We start from the raw sequence: 25,913 nt of genomic DNA on the forward strand, positions 1-25,913 counted from the left end.
TGGCAGTGAGAGGCCCGCGTACCACAAACAAATAAACAAAAAAATCATATCTTTGTATCAATTCCCATCTGTGACTTCTAACTTTTCTCTTGCAATGGCCATAGGCTGCAGCGAAATCTTAATTCACAATTCATGACCACGGTCTGTTGGTCACAAAGGAAATTAGTCATGAGACCAGGAATAAGTTAGTGCAAAGTCACCATCTATATTACTAAAGTAATTTTGAACATCAGGTATGTAAGTCTATTCATGATGGATAACACATTATTAACATCATTACATGTAATTTAGATTCATAGCCTTTAAAACATACTAAAACACTAGAAAATACTAGTAAGCATCATTGTCTTTTATCTTTTATCTTCTAAGTATGCATTATAATAAGAGTAATAAAAATCTATTTTTCCTCAGAAGCTGAATCCTGTGATGTATAAAATAAATTAAGATCATGCCATACACAAGCTTTCACTGATTGATCTTTTACAGCAACCTTCAGTTTTCTAGTAGGTGACGATGTGCAGTAATTTGTCATAAACTAACAGTCTCACATGCTGAGAGTGCTGCTAGACTGCTGTAGGGGAAGTTATGTTGATGAAAAACAAATGAAAACTGTAATAGAAAATTCATCCCAGAACAAATGACTTCTACTGTGCCCAGCCATAAACTCCATGAGGACAGAAGCTCCTCTGCTCATACTATGTATTTCTTCATCAGGATTTAAATTGGTCTTTCCCAGAATAAGAGTGATTACCAGAGATAAATTTTATCTGAATGGTCCTTTAATCCTATCTTTAAAATTTTTTGTACTAAACCAGTAATTTAGTGAGTAAACGAGTTTCATGATGTCTGTGAGTCACTTTAACAAATTAATCAAACCCAAGGAGGGAATCATGGGAACCTCTGAAGCATAGGTAACAACCTGGGTTTGCAATTGTCCTCTGAAGTAGAGGGCAGTCTTGTGGGACTGAGCCCTTTACTTGTGGGATCTGATACTATCTCTGGGTAGATAGAATTGCAATGTATCGTCGGACACACAGCTAGTGTCCAGAGCATTGGTTGGTGGTATGGGGATACCACCTCCCTCCACACATTGGAATTAAGTCCAGAACCCAAAGAATGAGTAAACATTATTTTACTATGTTTTTTAAGTATATGAGTTGTATGCTTGTTTACTAGAATATATTATATAAAATGTATGCTAGGGCTATAAAGATGCAGGAGACTTTGAACAAGGAAAGAGTTTAGTCTACTATCTTTTATCCTATTCCAGGCTGTGGTCCTCTAGGAGTTTTGCGGTATACAATCAATCACCGGCTCTCAAGGACTGCAGGTACCCACTGTGTCCTTAAGAAAGAAGGCCCTGGTGTGCCTCTCTTAGACTTTCTTAAGTGTATGGATGTATCAGGTTTAACGAAATTCTTAAATGTGCTCATTTGATTTAAATATATGAAACACCTGACTCTTCATCCCCAAGAGCTTCTAAATGAATGAAAAAGAAAAATTTTATGGGCCCTTGATTATACATCAGGGGATTTTCTTCAATACAGTATGAATCTTTTATAGGGCTTTAATCCAGTTTGAGAGAAAAAAACAAAACAAAACCTGGGAGAGCATACAAGGACTAAAGATTCCCTCCTCTTCTCTCTCCCCTCTCCTCTCTCTCTCTCTCTCATATATACCATATTTCTCATTATAGCATTGGATTTTACGTGTAGTCTATGGTCCACAGATTCACACACACACAGAGGCATAAAAGTTGATACATTATTATCTACTATAAACCCATATTTTATTCAGATTTCCTTCATTTTTAACTAATCTTCATTTTCTACTTTCTATTTCAGAATCCCATCCAGAATACTACATAAATAGTGTCTTATCTTTTTAGGCTCCTCTTGAAGTGACAGTTTCTCAGATTTTCCTTGTTTTTGATGACTGAGAGTTTTGAGGAGTATTGGTCAGGTATTTTTATAGAATGTGCCTCAGTTGGGATTTGTCTGATGTTTAATCAAGCATAGTAAAGGAATTTGGGGCAGAAGACCACAGTGATAAAATCTATAGACATTACATTCTCATCACATCATATCAAGCCTAATTACCAGCGTAACTTATCACTGTTGATGTTGATGTGATCTTTTGGTTGAGGTAGTCTTTTTCAGGCTTGTTCACAGTAAAGTTATTCTTTTATTCCCCTTTCCGTACGGTATTCTTGAGAAAGAAGCCATTCTGTTCAGCACATCTTAAGGAGTAGGGAGTTTTGCTCCGCTTCTTGAAGGCAGAATAGTTACATATATTATTTGGAATTCTTCTGCATGGAGGATTTTTCTGTTCTCATCATTTACTTATTTATTCAATCATTTATGTCAGTATGGACTCATGGATATTTATTTTATACTTTGGGTTCTAATCCATTACTACTTTTTTTTTTGTTCCTCAAATTATTTCAACTTTGGCTATTTCAATCTTTCACTTAGCTCTTGAATCCCGTTCACATATTCTATTAGTGTGTGTGTGTGTGTTTGTCTGTGTCTGTGTGTGGTGTGTGTGGGGGGTGGGGGGGAATGGGAATTACCTAACTTTCTGGCACTACACTACACAATGCTGCAAGCTCATGTTGCATACTCCCTGCCCACTTCTTAGAATTAGCCATTTTCCAAGGAAAATGGCTAATTGTTTTTATTAGAGAATGGTATTAAAAACTGATATCTGAGTGCTACATCTACTCATTGTAACTAGACTGTCATTGCTTCTAGGCTCTCTTAGTTGATAGAGCAAGGAAATATATGTGTCTATAAACATATCTGTAAATATTTCCCTATTTAGCCATCTGTATCTATATTAACCTAAACAGAAGTTCATACTGATCCCTCCAATATTAATAAATTACCATATGGATTATGGATAATTCTAACTTCTTTCTTATCTGTAACCTCCTACTCCAGCAATGAAAAACCTGGCTCTCACCATCCACCATCTATTTATTTAATGCAATATATAGGTATAGTAGCTTCAGAATTATTAAATGTACCCCTGGGATAAACAATTTTATCAACTAGCATAGTGTTTATGTAGCCTCCCTTTTACTTTTATTCTTACAGACTTTATTCTTACAGAAGTCATTTTAAAAATTACTTAGTTCAGCATCTTTTCCCCCATCCTCTTCTGTTAGGTTGCTTCATACATCTGCAATACAGTTAGATTCTCTTGTCACATTCTACATTCCATCCTGGATTCTCTCGACCTCTTAATGACTTTTTAAGTTTTTTGCACATATTAAAATTTACTTTGTCATGTGAAATTCTACGGATTTTGACAAATGCATAATGTCACTCACCATTACTCTCATCTTTCATTATAGATTCTACAAAATAACTCCTCAAAACTTTCAAGGTCATCAAAAACAAGAAAAATTTCAGAAACTGTCACACCAAGAAGAGCCTAAGGAGATATGACTGCTAAATGTAATCTAGTATCCTGGAATAGAAAAAGTAGATTAGGTAAAAATGAAGGAAATCTGAATAAAAGATGGGTTACAGTAGATAATAATGTATCAATATTGATTCATTAATTCTGACAATGTACACATTAATGTAATCTGTTAATATTGATAGTAGAGAAAACTGGGTATGTGCTATATGGGAATTCTCTCTATTATCTTTGAAATTTTCTGTAAATATAAAACTATACTCAAATTAAAATTTTATTAAAGTTAATTACATCAAAATAAATCTATCAATTCAAAGTAATTCATATCAAACTCCTCAAAGGATTTTTTTAAATAGATAAGCTAATTCTGAAAATACTATCAAAGAGAAAATGTTCAAAATTAGCAAATAATTATAGAAGAACAGGGTCAGAGGACTGATTTTAATGACTGGCAGTAATTATTAAAATTATTTTAATAACACAGTTATATTTTAGTAATAATATAATTACTGGGAAACATGGTCTATTAAATAAATATGCTGAGATAAACTGTCATTCAATGAAAACAATTTGGGACTCCCCTGGTGGTCCAGTGATTGAGACTCTGCACTTCCACTGCAGGGGGAGCAGGTTCAATCCCCGCTTGGGGAACTAGGATCCTGCATGTTCCATGGTGCAGCCAAAAAAAAAAAAAGAAAAAAGAAAACAATTAACTTGGATCTACACCTTACAGTACAAATAAGTGTCATGGGCATTAAAACACTAAATGTGAAAAATTTAAATCCTCTAGAACAAAATAGAAGAGAATAATTTTAAAAATACAGTATAGTGAGAGATTTTTTAAACATATTTTTTATTTTTTAATTTAATTTTATTTTTTTGTGGTATGCAGGCCTCTCACTGTTGTGGCCTCTCCTGTGCTCCACACGCGCAGGCTCAGAGGCCATGGCTCACGGGCCTAGCCGCTCCGCGGCATGTGGGATCTTTCCCGGAGCAGGTCACGAACCCATGTCCCCTGCATCGGCAGGCAGACTCTCAACCACTGTACCACCAGGAAAGCCCTAAACATATTTTTTAAAGATAGAAACCAAAATGGTGGCACTCAACTAATTCAACTATACTGAAAAATGAATCTCTGTTCATCACAAAGTAAGTGAAAAATCAAACCACAGACAATAAGAAAATGATTTCTAACCAGGTGGACATCAGAAGGACAAGGACCACGGTTATATAAAGAACTCCCACAATATAACATAAGAAAACAAACTGCAAATAGTTAAGAAAAATAGAGAGAGGTGGCAAAAACTCTGAATGGGCAGGTCACTGAAAAAGAAAATAAAAATAGTAGGAATTTGAACAGATAATCTGCCTCATCATCTGTGAGGACAATCCAAATTAAAACTATGAAACAATCAAAAGCCTGATAAGCATCAGAGGATATGGAGCAACAAGACTTCTCCCTCATTGCTGGAGGAATTTAATTGACACCATCATTCTAGAGGAGAATTTGGAATATCCATTATGTTAAAGATGTCAGTACCCTACTATCCAAGAATTCAATATCTATTCACATATATTAGAGCACTACTTTAAAAAACACATTAATCATCATTCACAGTAAAAAAAATAATTTATATATTGCAATGCTGTACACACATAGTTAGAGGAAAAAAGAATTTTCATGAAACAATATCCTTACATGTGTGATATCTTTGAATATTTTCTTTTATTCTCTTCTCCCTTGACATTTCACTCCATTCCTTTCTATTTCAATTTTTTAAGATCAAGGACACATGTACAAGTATATATATTGCTGAGTTTTTGTAATGAAAAAGTGAAATACTTAGCTATTTATCAAGAGAATAATGGATATAGAGTGAAATTAATGAAGTAGGGAAAATTACATCAACATAAATAAAACTCAAAAATACATTGATACTATTTAACTACAGAATGATACTTTTATGTAAAATTTTAAAACATACAAAACAAAATTATATATTTTGGGGTACAAACATACTTGATAAAAATCCAAAATATTCACAGGAATGATAAACTTTAAATTTGGGAAAGTGGTTACCTCCAGGAAGTAAAGGAGATAGGAGAATGGAATTGAGAAATTGTATAAAGGAGGTTTTAATTATATTTGTAGTATTATTTCTTAAGCTAGAAGGTGGGCACACTATTTTTAGTGTGCTTAAAATATTTTATTATAATAAAAAAGGAATGCAATGTATGGATATAATTATAAGGAGAAATCTCTAAGACTATTGTGATCCTTATCTTTGCATTACAACTCTATTCTAGCTCAAATAATCCATTCAAATTTTGTTGCCCTTCTAGAGTTAAGATATGGCATATTTCCCACCATTTCATTGAGGGAATTCTTCATATTTCTATCTGGATTTGAACCTTCATTAAGCTATAATAAACTGCTCAGTTTTCCTTGCTACTGAACACCCTGAACTGAACTGATCATTTTTTTAATACAGAAGAAAATCATTTTGCATAAACACAGTATCTCACCAAAATTCTACTTGTAAATCTGGACTGAGTTGCATGTGGATATTACTCAGGCTGAATCTGTTTAAATATTAAGTTTAACTCAAGCAGATAGACGCTTCCATTTTTAGGTATTTGAGCAAAAAATGAAGTATCTTTGAAAATGAAATCAGGAAGCTGAGCAGTGTGAGCTGAGTCATTTAATTTAGAGGAATAGTACATCTAGACAGCATTGTAATGGCCCAGTCACACAGAATTTAATGTGTAGATCTTTGCTATATTTTTATAAGTTCACAGGAAGATCTGATTTATTTAAATCAATGCTTAGTTTTCAAGGTACACTCCATCTATTTAAAACCATAAATCAAATTGATGACAAACATTATTAATGACCTTACAGTATATCTATGTCTTGGTTAACTGATGTCCACTTGGAAAAGACAGATGACAGAGCAGTAGGGGCTATTTGATACAATGAAGACTGATAGCTTCTGCCTTGGTAGAGTGAAGCACATTTGCCATCAATCTAAATTCCAGCAGTTCATTTCAGGCAGAACCAGACAAAATAAGAAAGTACAACGAAAGGAGATGTACTCTCAAAAAACTCTCAATACAGTAACTTAAAATGTCAGCAAGTGGAATTTCTATGTTAAATACATCTAAGTGAGGAAAGACAAAAAAAGGAAAGCATGAGTAGTATTTTCCTCTAATTTGATTGATAGATATTGATTCACCACATGCTTTTTAAAAATTTCTAAAATATATTATATTTTGGTGTACAAAAATGTTTTCTATATATAAAATTCACAATTCAATATCAAAAATAGAACAGTACTCATATCGTTGCAAATATTAGTACGTTCCTCATCAATTTCATCCATTGCCTATACCCTGACCTCTATAATCCAGAAGAAAAAATAAAAAACTGGTGAACTGGCAAACAACAACAAAAAAGGAAAACATGAATAATAATGTAAATTTAACAAAAATACAGGGAGCTCCCTGGTGGCTAGTGGTTAGGGTTCTGGGCTTTCACTGCCATGGTCGGGTCTTAATCTTTGGTGGGGGAACTGAGATCCTACAAGGCGCACAGTGTAGCCAAAAAAAAACCAAAAACCAAAAAGTAAAAAGAAAATACAATGCTTTTCCTTAGAAAATGAAACCCTGAAACTTAATAACATCATTAATGAATTATGAAAACTTTTAAGAAAGAAATAATTCTAATCATACACAACATCTTCCAAATGAGAGAAAAGGAAAGATCACCATGCTGCACAAGCAAATACTGACATTGATAGCAAATTTGGTTGAGGACAGTATGAAAATAGAAAAATACAAGATTGATTTAGGATTTGAATATCAGTGCAATTATTACATTAACACAGTGTGGTCATCTGAACTGATGCAAAATAAAAATACATTTAGTAAAAGTCACTATTCATTCTTGATAAAAACAACTTTTAGCAAATAGTTACAGAAGGTGATTTTTTTTTAATCTAAAAAGGATAATTCAATAAAATAAACGTCATAAAAATCATCATAGAGGCGGCGAGAAGATGGCGGAAGAGTAACACGCGGGGATCACCTTCCTCCTGACAGATACATCAGAAATACATCTACACGTGGAACTTCTCCTATAGAACACCCACCGAACACTGGCAGAAGACCTCAGACCTCCCAAAAGACAAGAAACTCCCCACGTACCTGGGTAGGGCGAAAGAATAAACAGAGACAAAGAATAGGGACGGGACCTACACCAGTGGGAGGGAGCCGTGAAGGAGGAAAGGTTCCCACACACTAGAAGCCCCTGCACGGGCGGCGACTGCGGGTGGCAGAGGGGGAAGCTCCGGAGCCACGGAGGAGAGCGCAGCAACAGGGTGCGGAGGGCAAAGCAGGGAGATTCCCGCACAGAGGATCGATTCCTGCACAGAGGATCCATGCCGACTGGCACTCACCAGCCCAAGAGGCTTGTCTGCTCACCCACCGGGGCAGGCGTGGGCAGGGAGCTGAGCCTCGGGCTTCAGTCGGATCCCAGGGAAAGGTCTGGAGTTGGCAGAGTGAAAACAGCCTGAAGGGGTTAGTGCGCCACGGCTGGCCGGGAGGGAGTCCGGTTGAAGTCTGGAGCTGCCTAAGAGGCAAGAGACCTTTTCTTCCCTCTTTGCTTCCTGGTGCGAGAGGAGAAGGGATTAAGCGCACCGCGTAAAGGAGCTCCAGAAACGGGCGCGAGCCGCGGCTGCCGGCGTGGACAGCAGAGACACGTGTGGGGCGCTAGGGTTGCTGCTGCCGCCACCAAGAGGCCTGTGTGCGAGCACAGGTCACTCTCCACACCGCCCCTCCCGGAAGCCTGTGCAGCCCGCCACTGCTGGGGTCCCGGGATATAGGGACAGCTTCCCTGGGAGAACGTGCGGCGCGCCTCGGGCCAGTGCAGCGTCACAGCGGCCTCTGCCGTCACAGTCTCGCCCCGCATCCATGCTCCTCCCTCCCCCCGGCCTGTGCCAGAGCCCCGAATCAGCTTCTCCTTTAACCCCGTCCTGTCTGAGCGAAGGGCAGATGCCCTCGGACGACCTACACGCAGAGGCGGGGCCAAGTCCAAAGCTGAACCCCACGAGCTGTGCGAACAAAGAGGAGAGGGGGAGGTCTCTCCCAGCAGCCTCAGAAGCAGTGGATTAAAACTCCACAATCAACTTGAAGTGCCCTGCATCTGTGGAAAACCTGAATAGACAGCGAAATATCCCAAGTTGAGGAGGTGGACTTTGGGAGCACTTGGGAGCACTTTGGGACTTTTTCCTTTTTGTGAGTGTGTATGTGTGTGCTGCTGTGTAAGATTTTGTCTGTATAGCTTTGCTTTCACCATTTATCCTAGGGTTAGACCAAGCCGTTTTTTAATTTTTTTTAATAGAAATTTTTCTTCTTAATAATTATTTTTTATTTTAATAACTATATTTTATCCTACTTTATTTTGTCTTCTTCCTTACTTCCTCCCTTCCTTCCTCCCTTCCTTCCTCCCTTTCTTCCTCCCTTTCTTCCTCCCTTCCTTCCTTCCTTGCTTGCTTTCTTCCTTCCTTCATTTCTTCCTTCCTTTCTTCCTTCATTCCTTTCTTCCTTCCTCCCTTCCTCCCTTCCTTTCTTCCTTCCTCCCTTGCTTCCTTCCCTCCCTCCCTCCTTCCTTCCTTCCTTTCTATTTTTTCTCCCTTTTATTTTGAGCCGTGTGGATTAAAGGCTCTTGGAACTCCAGCCAGGCATCAGGGCTGTGTCTCTGAGGTGGGAGAACCAACCTCAAGACACTGGTCCACAAGAGACCTCCCAGCTCCATGCAATATCAAACAGCAAAAATCTCCCAGAGACCTCCATCTCAACACCAAGACCCAGCTTCACTCAAGGACCAGCAACGAACAGTGCTGGATACCCTATGCCCAACAAAGAGCAAGACAGGACTACAGCCCCATCCATTAGTAGAGAAGCTGCCTAAAATCATAATAAGGCTACCAACATCCCCAAACACACCACCAGATGTGGACCTGCCCACCAGAAAGACAAGATTCAGCCTCATCCACCAGAACAGAGGCACTAGTCCCCCCAACCAGGAAACCTACTCAACCCACTGAACCAACCTTAGCCACTGGGGACAGCCACCAAAAACAACGGGAACTACGAACCTGCAGCCTGCAAAAAGGAGACCCCAAAGACAGTAAGATAAGCAAAATGAGAAGACAGAAAAACAGACAGCAGATGAAGGAGCAAGATAAAAACACACCAGACCTAACAAATGAAGAGGAAATAGGCAGTCTACCTGAAAAAGAATTCAGAATAATGATAGTAAAGATGATTCAAAATCTTGGAAATAGAATAGACAAATTGCAAGACACAGTTAACAAGGACCTAGAAGAAATAAAGAGGAAGCAAGCAACGATGAGCAACACAATAAATGAAATGAAAAATACTCTAGATGGGATCAATAGCAGAATAACTGAGGCAGAAGAACGGATAAGTGACCTGGAAGATAAAATAGTGGAAATAACTACTGCAGAGCAGAATAAAGAAAAAAGAATGAAAAGAACTGAGGACAGTCTCAGAGACCTCTGGGACAACATTAAACATATCAACATTAGAATTATAGGGGTCCCAGAAGAAGAAGAGAAAAAGAAAGGGACTGAGAAAATATTTCAAGAGATTATAATTGAAAACTTCCCTAATATAGGAAAGGAAATAGTCAATCAAGTCCAGGAAGCACAGAGAGTCCCATACAGGATAAACACAAGGATAAACATGCCAAGACACATAATAATCAAACTGTCAAAAATTAAATACAAAGAAAGCATATTAAAAGCAGCAAGGGAAAAACAACAAATAACACACAAAGGAATCCCCATAAGGTTAACATCTGATCTTTCAGCAGAAACTCTACAAGCCAGAAGGGAGTGGCAGGACATATTTAAAGTGATGAAGGAAAAAAACCTACAACCAAGATTACTCTACCCAGCAAGGATCTCATTCAGATTTGATGCGGAAATTAAAACCTTTACAGACAAGCAAAAGCTGAGACAGTTCAGCACCACCAAATCAACTTTACAACAAATGATAAAGGAACTTCTCTAGGCAAGAAACACAAGAGAAGGAAAAGCCCTACAATAACAAACCCAAAAGAATTAAGAAAATGGTAATAGGAACATACATATCGATAATTACCTTAAATGTAAATGGATTAACTGCTCCCACCAAAAGACATAGATTGGTTGAACAGATACAAAAACAAGACCCATATATATGCTGTCTACAAGAGACCCACATCAGACCTGGGGACACACACAGACTGAAAGTGAGGGGATGGAAAAAGATATTCCATGCAAATGGAAATCAGAAGAAAGCTGGTGTAGCAATTCTCATATCAGACAAAATAGAGTTTAAAATAAAAACTATTATAAGAGACAAAGAAGGACACTACATAATGATCAAGGGATTGATCCATGAAGAAGATATAACAATTGTAAATATTTATGCACCCAATATAGGAGCACCTCAATACATAAGGCAAATACTAACAGCCATAAAATGGGAAATTGACAGTAACACAATCATAGTAGGGGACTTTAACACCCCACTGTCACCAATGGACAGATCATCCAAAATGAAAATAAATAAGGAAACACAAGCTTTAAATGATACATTACACAAAATGGACTTAATTGATATTGATAGGACATTCCATCCAAAAATAACAGAATACACATTTTTCTCAAGTGCTCATGGAACATTCTCCAGGATAGATCATATCTTGGGTGACAAATCAAGCCTTGGTAAATTTAAGAAAATTGAAAATGTATCCAGTATCTTTTCCGACCACAATGCTATGAGACTAGATATCAATTACAGGAAAAGATCTATAAAAAATACAAACACATGGAGGCTAAACAATACACTACTTAATAACGAAGTGATCACTGAAGAAATCAAAGAGGAAATCAAAAAGTACTTAGAAACAAATGACAATGGAGACACGACAACCCAAAACCTATGGGATACAGCAAAAGCAGTTCTAAGAGGGAAGTTTATAGCAATACAATCATACCTTAAGAAACAGGAAACATCTCGAATAAACAACCTAACTTTGTACCTAAAGCAATTAGAGAAAGAAGAACAAAAAAACCCCAAATTTAGCAGAAGGAAAGAAATCATAAAGATCAGATCAGAAATAAATGAAAAAGAAATGAAGGGAACAACAGCAAAGATCAATAAAACTAAAAGCTGGTTCTTTGAGAAGATAAATAAAATTGATAAACCATTAGCCAGACTCATCAAGAAAAAAAGAGAGAAGACTCAAATCAATAGAATTAGAAATGACAAAGGAGATGTAACAACTGACACTGCAGAAATACAAAAGATTATTAGAGATTACTACAAGCAACTCTATGGCAATAAAATGGACAACCTGGAAGAAATGGACAAATTCTTAGAAATGCACAAACTGCTGAGACTGAACCAGGAAGAAATAGAAAATATGAACAGACCAATCACAGCACTGAAATTGAAACTGTGATTCAAAATCTTCCAACAAACAAAAGCCTAGGACCAGGTGGCTTCACAGGCGAATTCTATCAAACATTTACAGAACAGCTAACACCTATCCTTCTCAAACTCTTCCAAAAGATAGCAGAGGGAGGAACACTCCCAAACTCATTCTATGAGGCCACCATCACCCTGATACCAAAACCAGACAAAGACGTCACAAAGATAGAAAACTACAGGCCAATATCACTGATGAACATAGATGCAAAAATCCTCAACAAAATACTAGGAAACAGAATCCAACAGCACATTAAAAGGATCATACACCATGATCAAGTGGGGTTTATTCCAGGAATGCAAGGATTCTTCAATATATGCAAATCAATCAACGTGATACACCATATCAACAAACTGAAGGAGAAAAACCATATGATCATCTCAATAGATGCAGAGAAAGCTTTTGACAAATTCAACACCCATTTATGATAAAAACTCTGCAGAAAGTAGGCACAGAGGGAACTTTCCTCAACATAATAAAGGCCATATATGACAAACCCACAGCCAGCATTGTTCTCACTGGTGAAAAACTGAAACCATTTCCACTAAGATCAGGAATAAGACAAGGTTGGTTGCCCACTCTCACCACTCTCATTCAACCTAGTTTTGGAAGTTCTAGCCACAGCAATTAGAGAAAATAAAGAAATAAAAGGAATCCAAATAGGAAAAGAAGAAGTAAAGCTGTCACTGTTTGCAGATGACATGATACTATACATAGAGAATACTAAGGATGCTACCAGACAACTACTAGAGCTAATCAATGAATTTGGTAAAGTAACAGGGTACAAAATTAATGCACAGAAATCTCTGGCATGCTTATACACTAATGATGAAAAATCTGAGAGGGAAATTAAGAAAACACTCCATTTACCATTGCAACAAAAAGAATAAAATATTTAGGAACACACCTACCTAAGGAGACAAAAGACTTGTATGCAGAAAACTATAAGACACTGATGAAAGAAATTAAAGATGATACAAATAGGTGGAGAAATATACCATATTCTTAGATTGGAAGAATCAACATTGTGAAAATGACTCTACTACCCAAAGCAATCTACAGATTCAGTGCACTCCCTATCAAATTACCACTGGCAATTTTTACAGAACTAGAACAAAAAATTTCACAATTTGTATGGAAACACAAAAGACCCCGAATAGCCAAAGCAATCTTGAGAATGAAAAATGGAGCTGGAGGAATCAGGCTCCCTGACTTCAGACTCTACTACAAGGCTACAGTAATCAAGACAGTATGGTACTGGCACAAAAACAGAAATATAATCAATATAACAGGATAGAAAGACCAGAGAGACACCCACACACATATGGTCAACTTATCTTTGATAAAGGAGGGAAGGATATACAGTGGAGAAAAGACAGCCTCTTCAATAAGTGGTGCTGGGAAAACTGGACAGCTACATGTAAAATATGAAATTAGAACACTCTCTAACACCATACACAAAAATAAACTCAAAATGGCTTAAACACCTAAACGTAAGGCCAGACACTATCAAACTCTTAGAGGAAAACATAGGCAGAACACTCTATGACATAAATCACAGCAAGATCCTTTTTGACCCATCTCCTAGAGAAATGGAAATAAAAACACAAATAAACAAATGGGACCTAATGAAACTTAAAAGCTTTTGCACAGCAAAGGATACCATAAACAAGACCAAAAGACAACCCTCAGAATGGGAGAAAATATTTGCAAATGAAGCAACTGACAAAGGATTAATTTCCAAAATTTATAAGCAACTCATGCAGCTCAATAACAAAAAAACAAACAACCCAATCCAAAAATGGGCAGAAGAACTAAATAGACATTTCTCCAAAGAAGATATACAGATTGCTAACAAACACATGAAAGAATGCTCAACCTCATTAATCATTAGAGAAATGCAAATCAAAACTACAATGAGATATCATCTCACACCAGTCAGATTGGCCATAATCAAAAACTCTAGAAACAATAAATGCTGGAGAGGGTGTGGAGAAAAGGGAACCCTCTTGCACTGCTGGTGGGAATGTAAATTGATATAGCCACTATGTAGAACAGTATGGAGGTTCCTTAAAAAACTACAAATAGAATTACCATACAACCCCGCAATCCCACTACTGGGCATATACCCTGAGAAAACCATAATTCAAGAAGAGTCATGTACCACAATGTTCATTGCAGCTCTATTTACAATAGCCAGGACATGGAAGCAACCTAAGTGTCCATCGACAGATGAATGGATAAAGAAGATGTGGCACATATATACAATGGAATATTACTCAGCCATAAAAAGAAATGAAACTGAGTTATTTGTAATGAGGTGGATAGACCTGGAGTCTGTCATACAGAGTGAAGTAAGTCAGAAGGATAAAAACAAATACCGTATGCTAACACATATATATGGAATCTAAGAAAAAAATGTCATGAAGAGATTAATGATAGGATGGGAATAAAACACAGACCTACTAGAGCATGGATTTGAGGATATGGGGAGGGGGAAGGGTAAGCTGTGACGAAGTGAGAGAGTGGCATGGACATATATACACTACCAAATGTAAATTAGATAGCTAGTGGGAAGCTGCCGCATGGCACAGGGAGATCAGCTCGGTGCTTTGTGACCACCTAGACGGATGGGATAGGGAGGGTGGGAGGGAGGGTGACGCAAGAGGGAAGAGATATGGGAACATATGTATATGTATAACTGATTCACTTTGTTGTAAAGCAGAAACTAAGACACCATTGTAAAACAGTTATACTCCAATAAAGATGTTAAAAAAAAATCATCATACATGTTGGTGACATGTTTAATGTTTTGTCTCTGATGATAGGAACAAAAGATGGACTCTCTTATCATCTCTTTATGCAACTTTGTACCTAAACAATGATAAAAGGTAGGGAAAAAAATGAAATGTGGAATTTGGAACGATGGCAGAAGAGTAAGAGGCGGAGATCACCTTCCTCCCTACAGGTACATCAGAAATACATCTACAAGTGGAACTGCTCCTACAGAACACCCACTGAACGCTGGCAGAAGACCTCAGACCTCCCAAAAGGCAAGAAACTAGAAAAGTTCATTTCACTTGGTGTGTTCTTCATTTATATGATGTGGTACCAAGATGCCATAATATAATAATAGGACATTTTTCCAAGGGAGTACAGGTTATTTTTTTTAAAAGTATCTCAAGGGATATCTCAAAGCTATCCGCAAGTAAATATAATGTCATAATTCCCTTGACATTTCATGTACAAAATATTTCTTCACCAAATTGTTCCTCAAATCTACCATTTCTTCACATCTTTACCCTTTACTCTCAATTTTTTTTCCTGTCCTGTCAACTTCTTTCCTCACCTGATGGTTCTATGTCATAAACACAGGACCACAGGGGCAAGTTGCTGGCTCCCAGAGACTCACAAATATAATCCAAAGGACTTATTCCTAAACTGAGTACAGGATTATGTATTTGAAAAATACTGAAAAACCAGGGAAAGAGGAGACCGGAAGTTTAGGAACATAAAGTGATAGACTTCCCTGCAAATTTAAGCTTCAAATAACTATAATATGATACTATCCTAGAAAAGTGAAAACTGCCTGATACTTATTGTATTGAATCTAATTTAATCCTCTTTACAGTTTTTACTTAATTCAACTATTATGAAGCCACACTCTTTGACAATTACAGCAAAATATTTCCATTTTTCTTCTTCTATTTTATGTAGTCATCCCAGCTATTGGTAAAAGAAGCTACACCAGAATAATAAAACACAAATATTTATTTTCATGGTGTCACAGTGCTTTGACTATTGATTAATAAAATAATATTTGCATAAATACAATGTTCTTTTTTTTTTTTTTTGCAGTATGCACGGTCTCTGGACGCGCAGACCCAGCAGCCACGGCTCACGGGCCCAGCCGCGCGGCATGTGGAATCTTCCCGGACCGGGGCACAAACCCGTGTCCCCTGCATCGCCAGGCAGACTCCCAACCACTGCGCCACCAGGAAAGCCCTACAATGTTCTTTAGGTGTCTTTTCTTTTTAAATGTTTTTTCAGCTTCTTATAGAATAGAGATACTAAAATATCTCCTACTTAGTAGTAAATAAATTTGTTCCATTTCATTTATTAGATTTTTCACATCAAGAAATAACCTGAGAGAGGCATTTTTAAAATCTGTTTAATCTTGTTTTGGCCCTCCCATCTATACCATATGGATCAGTCAACTCTGGCAGCTTGGACCAACTTTTTTTTTGGAGAAGCTGTCAAATCACATCATCTAGCTGACAAATCACTTATTACTATATTTCTTTAAACTCTTATGGTTAGTTATAGTAAAATATTATGAATATTTTATTATTTGCATACTTCCTATATTTAGATCCCCAGATAAATGATCATAAGCTTTATTGTCTTTAGTTTTTTAATAAGCCCATCCCAATACAGGATATAGTCACTTATGTCTGGATTATTGCAATATGCTCCTAAATTGTTCCTCCACCTCCATTCTAACATTGGTTCAATTGATACTACAGCCTTGAAACACTCTTCTAAGTTAATTATTAGAAACTAATGTAGTAGGATAAAAATCCAACATTCATCAAGTCCACATTACTGGCAAACTACTTGCTCAGCTTGACAGGCAAGTCCCTACACCATCACATACGTCACCCTGACATCCACACTACCAATCACCACAGTGTGAAACCTGAGAGTATGATGTCTCGACTTAAACATCATCTCCAAAAAAGAGAGAATAAATGAGGAGGTGAGTCCAATTTATTGAAAAAAAATATTACAGCGAAATATATTTAAGACACTCTCTTTGACCCAGAGTCATGAAAAAATAAGGTATATTTGGGAAACAGTAAATAATCCATGGCCAAGAAAAAATATCAAACTACTAAGAAACTTCTTGTCAGTTTAAAGGACTTCTATTTTATCCAATATGCAATGGGAAATCACTGAAGAATTTTAAGCAGAACAGTAACTCAATTAGATTTGTAATTTAGAAAACTATTCTTGACAGCTTGTGGATGATTGATTGAATGGGGAGAGAGACTAGGGAAGTTAGTCTGGAAGTCCAAATGAAAGATGACGGTGACCAAAATAAGAAAATGGCACTGGAAAGGAATTCTTTGAGAAAAGGATCTATTTCTTACTCTTTTCTTGTGTCCTCAACACCTAGCATAGTGTCTGTCACGTATCCAAACTCAAATTCAAACTGACTCTCTGGGAAAGAAAAATGACTAGTATCAATATGTGACAAAAATATAAATTACTGTCACATCTTCTAGTTTATTAAATCATTTAACATAACATTATTATATGTCTCAAAGGGCATTGGTATAATCAATCTGTTAGCAGAGTCTTCACAGACCACCTCCTTACCACAAGACTCTTCATTCTGGTTTCTTTGTTTTTATAGCACAAATACCTAAAAGAGGAAAAGTTAACCTTTCACTTTCCTAATGTTCTCTATTCTCACTTCAACCCAAAATAACAAGCTAAAACATTCCCATCAAAATTTGTCCCTGTCTAATAATTCCAAACATGCTTAACTTCCCTACCTAATATCACATATTTGGTTGTGAACAATTCTCTATTTAATTCCCTTTGCTTTCTCAACCTTATTGTCAGTTTCTTCAGAGTAAGGAGTTGTCTTATTTATCAACATTCTTAGAAATGCAGAAGGCATAGCATATGTGCTTTAAAATAATGTTGGTTGATTAGTTCCTAAAATTTAAGCATATTTAATTCACTAATACTTTCTTATATTAAAATGCAAATAGAGTTAGGGAATCATGCTTTCATATCATTGTGATATGCAGGTGTCCCAGACTGCTTTACAAAGTTGAAATTTTGCAGGTTTTACTGAATATCTAAGATGTCATATTCTACTATTTTAATGTGCACAAAGAAAGGAACTGTGGCTGTGACTAAAGAATTTAGCAGGATGAGACAGTTAGCTCTGAAGAGGCTTTTCTCTGTAAAATCCTAGCAGTTATAAATGTTATCAAGATTAAAACCATAAGGTATTATATAAAAACTTGTATCAATCCAATTTCACTGATAGAATTAATTGGAATTGATTTTGTTCTCTTTACATCATACAGTTTGTAATTTCATTTTAATAATATTCATCCTAATTTTTTACCCTTTAGGTTCAAAGTTATTTGTTAAAAGTGTTTATGACTTTTCTAACCACACACAAAAAAAGTGAACTCGCTAACCCGTATTTGGACTCATTGTGCATATCAGCTATGGCCTAGGCCTCAAAAACCTTGATTAAGGCAAACTTCAGGGTAAAGTGGGATTGAAAAAGGGCAGGCTCACCAATCTGATACTACAGAAGTTCTGTTTGCCTGGCTTCTTGGTCTTACCTCATACCTCATCATGGGAAGAGGGGAGGTCATAACAAAGTACAAGGAATAAACATTTACTGAGCATCAGTTATAAGTTGGGCAACTAAACACTGAAGATATGCAGCTAAGCTACCTCTGGATGATGACAATCTGCAAGGATCAGTACTGGCCCCTTTCAAATTCAAAAGTCCACTCCAGACCACTTATGTACTTGGGCTTACTTAGGTATATCTAGTTCCCCACTAGATAACTTTAGTTATCCAACTAAATAATTTAATTGGCTCTTGGGCCTTAATGTGTCCAATTCTGAGTTAACCAATTTCATCCCTCCAATTTGGCATACTATTTGCCTGTCTGCACAAGTCAGAAACAATAACTATGTAGAAATAACTAATAGTTAGAAGAACAAACTTCAGATGAAAAATAACATACAAAAAGTTTACAGGAATGTCTGAACCATTGGAACGTTAATAATAATCATGATAATAATACAAATGACAATCACCACCTCTTAACTGACTCAATACTAAACACTATACTAAGTCCTTACAATACTTATTTAATTTTCATAGTAACACAGAGGGATAGGTACTGTAATATTCATTTGGGTCAGTGAAAAAAATTGAGAGTCTGAAAATTCATGAGGAAAAGCCAGAATTTGAATTCTGATTTTCTCATATTTACAATTACAAAACATCTATTCTCATATTGAATTTCAATGAAACATTTGAGTTTATTTGAATGAAGATATTGCCATAGGAAGTACACAACATCTCAACAAACTTTTATTTCAATGTATCCTTTTGTAATTACCATAGCTGTATTTTCTAAAACTGAGCAAAAGGAAAGGTGGAATCTATGTTTCACCATACCATGCATCAATATAATGAATCCATTAGTACAAAATACCTAGCTATCATTACCTCAATTGGTGTACTCAATATATTGTAAAGTTGTCATAGAACATTCTTTAGTTCATGCTTTAATGTCATGATATTTAGGAATGGCCATTTTCTTGGAGCAAAGTTGCCATATAGTACCCCATTAAATTAAGTGTTACAATTAAGAGAATTTCAATTAAAAAGATTTTAGACACTGGGGCTTTCAAAATGCTTTCTGTTCTTTTGCAAAAGATTACTGTATTGGCAAAAGACTGAAAAATCATTGTGTTTGATAGAATATTCTCCCCTCAAACTAAAGTCTTTATTAACATCATTGAAAACTGAAACGCATTCTTCAAAATTAATACAAATTAACTGCTCAGCAATTTAGTCCATTATTTTTGATAGACATACAAATAAATTGTGAAAATGAAATACCTCTAAGTGGCAGAGATTCTAATACTGGTGTTGAAATGGAGACTCTATGGCACAAAGCAGCTACAAAAGAAGGAAGTCAAGCAAGTCCTTTAAACGACATAAAACTTGGGGGAAAACCACAGCTATAACCTCATTTTGGAAGAAGACAACTTGTTCCATGTTCACTGTTGCTATATTTTATAATAATATAAAGAGGAATCTCACCCACCCACATGATGGATGGCAGCTCAATGTCTTCATGCACAAATCCTCGCACCCTGCTTTCAGAAACTCACATTCCCTGAAGGTCTTCTGTTCCTTAGCTTGCAGATACCCGACACACCGCAGAAGAAACACATTTTACCTCAGCATACACTCATTGAGCTAAGCTTCCCAAGGAGCCAATTCAACTCAAGCATGATCAAACAATTCTTACAAAATGATTATTGAAATTTCAATCTCTCTATAATAGCCAGGAAACAAGGAAACCAGACTGTGACCACAAATAATGGTTTGTAGATTAATATTGTGAGGAGGTAGGAATGTCCCAGCTTTAGGAATTTAAGATTTTTAAAGCAAGAGGAATTCTTGTTCTGTGAAAGCAAACAAACCAAGTGTGAAGCCTATGAATGTGAATGTGAACGACAAAGATGGATGAAAAGTCTTTGTTCCAGACTTATCTGGAAGAGGACATTTATGCTGGTGAGTGGGGAGGTGGGGTGGGGGGAGGGTGATGTCATTCACGAGTCAGCTGACCTGCTCTCTTCACCTTATACTAAGCACACACCACATTTTCAGCTGTATCATTTCACCCTTAGGTCTAAGCTCATACTATTCCTCTCTGCTGAAGTTTCCTTCATATGCTCAGCCTGTGCAGACCTCCAATGTCCCTTCCTTTCACAATTACTGTTAATCACAGGATTAAAGGTTAATTCTAAACAGTCTTATTCTCTGGTACTTTCTAGGATATAATTTAAGCATTTAGATAGTTGAATGATCTGTGGACATCTGGAATATCCTGAAGTCTAAAGGAATGTCACATGAAGAGAGTGAAATAAATTTAAACACACACACAAATTTCCATTTGGAATTTGAACTCAAATTCAAACAAGTTCTCCAGTTTCTGTGATCATCCTGTCCCAGGATATCTTAATAAAAATGACTCAAATTACTCTTCCCTTAGTTGTGGGAAACACATCACCCTCATTCTTACCCATATCAGTATTACCAGGGAATATTAGTAATGCTATATATTTTTTAAAAAACTGGAATGCAAGGGCTTCCCTGGTGGCGCAGTGATTGAGAGTCCGCCTGCCGATGCAGGGAACACAGGTTCGTGCCCCGGTCCAGGAAAATCCCACATGCCGTGGAGCGGCTGGGCCCGTGAGCCATGGCCGCTGAGCCTGTGCGTCCAGAGCCTGTGCTCCACAACGGGAGAGGCCACAACAGTGAGAGGCCCATGTACCACAAAACAAACAAACAAAAACTGAATTGCTGATTTCCTGCTTACACTGAATTATTGATCTCTGTCATATCTCACCTTATATAGACGTGTGAGTTTCTCTGTCCCATGGTGATTAAAATGGAAAACAAAGCAGTTTTTCTTTCATGTCACCAATATCTATATCTAGATCTAAACAGATAATTCTTTAAATACTGTAATTTAAAAATAAAACGTACATTTAAACTAATTTTAAAACAATTACTTCTATGAAGTAAAATGTGAAAATCTTTTATCCCTTACCTCCTAATTCATTCTCCAACAAACTATATATATATATATATATACACACACACACATATGTTATATGTGTGTGTGTGTGTGTGTGTGCAATATTATATTGAATGGACCTAGACATTACAACAACCAAAATTCTCTGCTTTTCCTCAACTCAATGAAAGCAGTTCTTTTGCCCCTTTCCTGTTTGCCCATTTCTGTCCCCCTCTAACCTTGAAAGAACCTAATTATAGGAATTAGATCACTAGGCAATTTAAACTAACTCCTGATGTTTGCTCTCCTGAATGCATACCATGCCTTGCTTAACCTGTTGATTCTTTTCCTAGATAAAAAGAATAAATAAGTAGTTAAAGAATGACTAGCTCTCTAGCCCCAACAACCTCCTTAGCAATCCTGCAGGCAGATCTGCAGGCAAGATAACATCTGAAGAGAGAGTCAGCCAGTCTGCACACGATGGAGAATGATGCCAAACCCAACCTTCTGCCCCAGTGATTCACTGAGACTCTCAATATCTCTCCCTTTTTTTCACTCTAAAAACTGTCATGGCTGAGCAGAACCTTTGGAGTTGGTCTCAGGACATGAGTCCACCTTCTCCCCAGATTTCCAGCTTTTCTGATTAAAGCATCTTTCCTTTTGACTGATACTTTCCTCTTGATTATTGTCTTTTGAGTGGCAAGCAGCTGAACCTGAGTTCAGTAACATCAAGACTGATATAGACTAGAGAACCTGCAGTGGGGAGATGGGTGTGTCTCTTTTCTTCCCTTCTCTCTTTTTTCCTTTTCTTTCCTCTCAGTTTGGGCTGCTATAACAAAAGTATCATAGACCAGGTAGCTTATAAACAATAGAAATTAATTTTTCACAGTCCAAGAGGCTGGAAGTCCAAGATCAAAGTGCCAGCATGGTCAGTTGAGGAACCTCTTCTGGTTGCAGACTTCTTGTTGTATCCTCCCACAGTAGAAGGAGCAAGGGACATTTCTGGGGCCTCTTTTATAAGGGCACTAATCCCATTTATGACCTTATTGCCCCCCAAAGGCCCCACATCCAAATACCACCACACTGGGGATTAGGGTTTTTTGTGTGTGTGTGTACTAGGCGGGCCTCTCACTGCTGTGGCCTCTCCCATTACAGAGCACAGGCTCCGGTCACGCAGGCTCAGCGGCCATGGCTCACGGGCCCAGCCACTCTGCGGCACGTGGGATCCTCCCGGACCGGGGCACGAACCTGCGCCCCCTGCATCGGCAGGCGGACTCCCAACCACTGCGCCACCAGGGAAGCCCGGGGATTAGGTTTTAACATATAAATTTGTGGTGGGAATACAAACATTCAGACTGATACCAAGCAGGACCCTGTGGGGCTCTCTCAGGTACAAATCCTTTCCGCATCCCCCATTTCTTGTTTGTAGAACTAGGTTTCATTCAGCCTCCTTGACCTTCCCTGAGTTCCAAGGGGCAGATTCAAACAGTTGCTAATCAGGGAAGGGAAAGAAGGCAGAAACAAAGGAGGAGCAGTCAAGAAACAATAGTGCAGCAATAAAGCAGTGTCCTGACTCCTCCTCAAGGAGTATCTTTGAGCTCTTCTGTAGGAACTAAAGCCCTCACTCAGGCAGAGGATGGTAACTTCAGGCTGAGTCTAAGATATTTCAAATGCCACCCTGTTACCTCACCACCAACCAATCAGAAAAAAGTCTGCACCCAGTAGATGATAACAAAGACTCTGACCCCTCCCAAATGATTCTCCCTTTAAAAACTTTCATGGTTGAGCAGAATTTGGGGAGTTGGTTTTTGTACAAGAGTCTGCTTTCTCCTCAGGTTGCTGGCCTCCTGAATAAAGTAACCTTTCCTTTCCAACCAATACTTGTTTCTCGAGTACTGAGTAGCCAAACTTGAGTTTGGTAACAAGACCATAACACTTTCTTCTGTTTGTTTTGTTCTTGTTTTCCTTTGTTGTTGTTACTGCTGTTGTTTTTCAATCTTCTGCCCTGCTTCTGTTTCTGCCCCTCCCTTGCTCAGATCACACAGGGAGGAGGTATGGCAGGACACATACATGGCTTTCTTAACACCATGATTGTCACTTGTAGGCAGTACTTGCATTAGTTCCTATTGCTGCTGTAACAAATTGCCACACTTTTTTTTTTGATTAAACAACATAAATGCATTATCATGCAGCTCTGGAAGTCAGAAATTCAAAATATATCTTATAGGACTAAAATCAAGGTGTTAACAGGGCTGCATTCCTTCTGGAGGCTCTAGTGAAGAATCCATTTCCTTGCCTTTTCCAGCTTCTAGAGACTGCCCACATTTCTTGTCTTGTGGCCCCTTCCTCCATTTTCAAAGCACATCACTCCAACCTCTGCTTCCACTGTCACATCTCCTTCTCTCAATCTGACACTCCTATCTCTCTCTTATAAGGATCCTTGTTATTTCTCCAGGATAATCTCCCCATTCAAGATCCTTAAACATATTGTAAAGTCCCTTTTGTCATGTAAATTTCCAGGGTTTAGGACACAGTCATCTTTTGGAGAAGGGAGCATTATCCTGCCAATCACAGTAGCCTCCCAGGGAATCTTTTATAGGTTCTTCACTCAAGCGAAGGAATTAGTGTTTCCCCAAATCCAGGAGACACTGGTCACATTCTCCCAAGAACTCTCTGGATCATCATGCTCCCAAGGCAGCAGAATGCTCCAAACAGTCCCCTCACTTGTCTTAATTTATGTATAGGGGAAGGCTTTGCTCATTCTCTAGAGTGGGAAGGAGAGTGCACAGCACTCCTGTTTTGGACAAAAAAAATTTATTTATAGACATTGCCCTGTTAAATGCTTCTTGATTTTTTTCAACTCTGTATAGCCTGTATTGGGTATGGGCCAAAGGCCACAAGCCCTGTTATGTATTTTTTTTTTAACATCTTTATTGGAGTATAACTGTTTTACAATGGTGTGTTAGTTTCTGCTTTACAACAAAGTGACGCAGTTATACATGTACATACATATGTTCCCATATCTCTCCCCTCTTGCGTCTCCCTCCCTATGTTATGTATTTTTTTTTTTTTTTTTTTTTTTTTTTTTTTTTTTTTTTTTTTGCGGTATGCGGGCCCTCACTGTTGTGGCCTCTCCCGTTGCGGAGCACAGGCTCCGGACGCGCAGGCCTAGCGGCCATGGCTCACGGGCTCAGTCGTCGCTCCGCGGCATGTGGGATCTTCCCGGACCAGGGCACGAACCCGTGTCTCCTGCATTGGCAGGCGGACTCTCAACCACTGCGCCACCAGGGAAGCCCAATGTTATGTATTTTTAACCCCTGTTTTCTAACATCCTGCTGTAGGATATTTGGAACCTTATCAGTCATTGTCCTCAACATGGGGACCTTAGCCAAAATTCCCAAAGAAGGGAAAATATAAATTAAATTTCTTACTGTATATAAATAAAAAATTAATTCATCTTTAATTATCTGAGTAATAAATTAACAAGTTTTACTTTTAAGACCTGGGGCTAAAATCTCTCCCCTCTGCCAGGGACAGACTGATTATTATTATTATTTGAAAGTACATCCTAACTCTTCATACCTGAAGAAACGTATCAGTTTGTTCAATGTGGCTTTTACTTAATAAATAACATCATATCACATGATGTGATCTACTTCATTCTTTTAAACTGTATTGCATTATCTATATGAATATAGCACACTTTATTTAACCAATTCACCAAAAGCCAATTCATTGAAAACCATTTCACCAAATAATCAATATGTCAAATAAAAAATTGTAATATTTACTTTCTAAATTTTAACTATTTATAGAACACTTACAACAATGTGAAGAGGTAAGCTTTACCAGCTTTTATAGATTTCTGCAAAATTTAAGTTGATACATTTAGAATCTAAAAATATTTCATTTTTTTAGAAGCTGGGAATAATATTCTGAAAATGTGCCCTTCAAACTCCTCTTATCTCTGCCCCATACTCACCAGTCACTGGTATCATCATTCTGGGCTGTTTTGTTTACGGACTGTTTTTTGGTCCCTGGCAGCATCTTCTCTCACTGTGTTCTAACTCCTTCTGCTGCAGCTGCAAGTTGATGAAGCACAATTGAACATTTCTTAAAATTCTGCCAAGAAAAAAAAACCAAAATTTGTTAACTATCCAATTGTTTGAAAAGTCCCAAATTGTACATATTGTTGTAAATTTTAAAATTAAAAACTTTTAACTGTGGCAAATTGATTATTCTGTGTATTGACTTTTGACAATTTGACTGTATAGTAAAGAAGCTTTTCATAATTGCCTTGAATGAATTAACTTCAACAATTGTTCTTCTCACATTAATGGAAATCTAGTCTGTTTTTCATTTTCCTTTGGCAAAAAAATATATATATATTATATATGTATATATATTATATATATTATGTATATATACACTGCCACATTTTTCTTCAAAGTGGCTTTTAAAATTTGCATACTCAAAGGAGTATAGAAGGTTCCAAATTCACCACACCTTCACATACACTAGTTGTTATAAAACTTAGTGTTTTGTTATTATCGCTGTCT

The sequence above is a fragment of the Kogia breviceps genome, chromosome 9, assembly GCF_026419965.1.
Source record: "Kogia breviceps isolate mKogBre1 chromosome 9, mKogBre1 haplotype 1, whole genome shotgun sequence".
In the NCBI taxonomy this organism is placed as follows: domain Eukaryota; kingdom Metazoa; phylum Chordata; class Mammalia; order Artiodactyla; family Physeteridae; genus Kogia; species Kogia breviceps.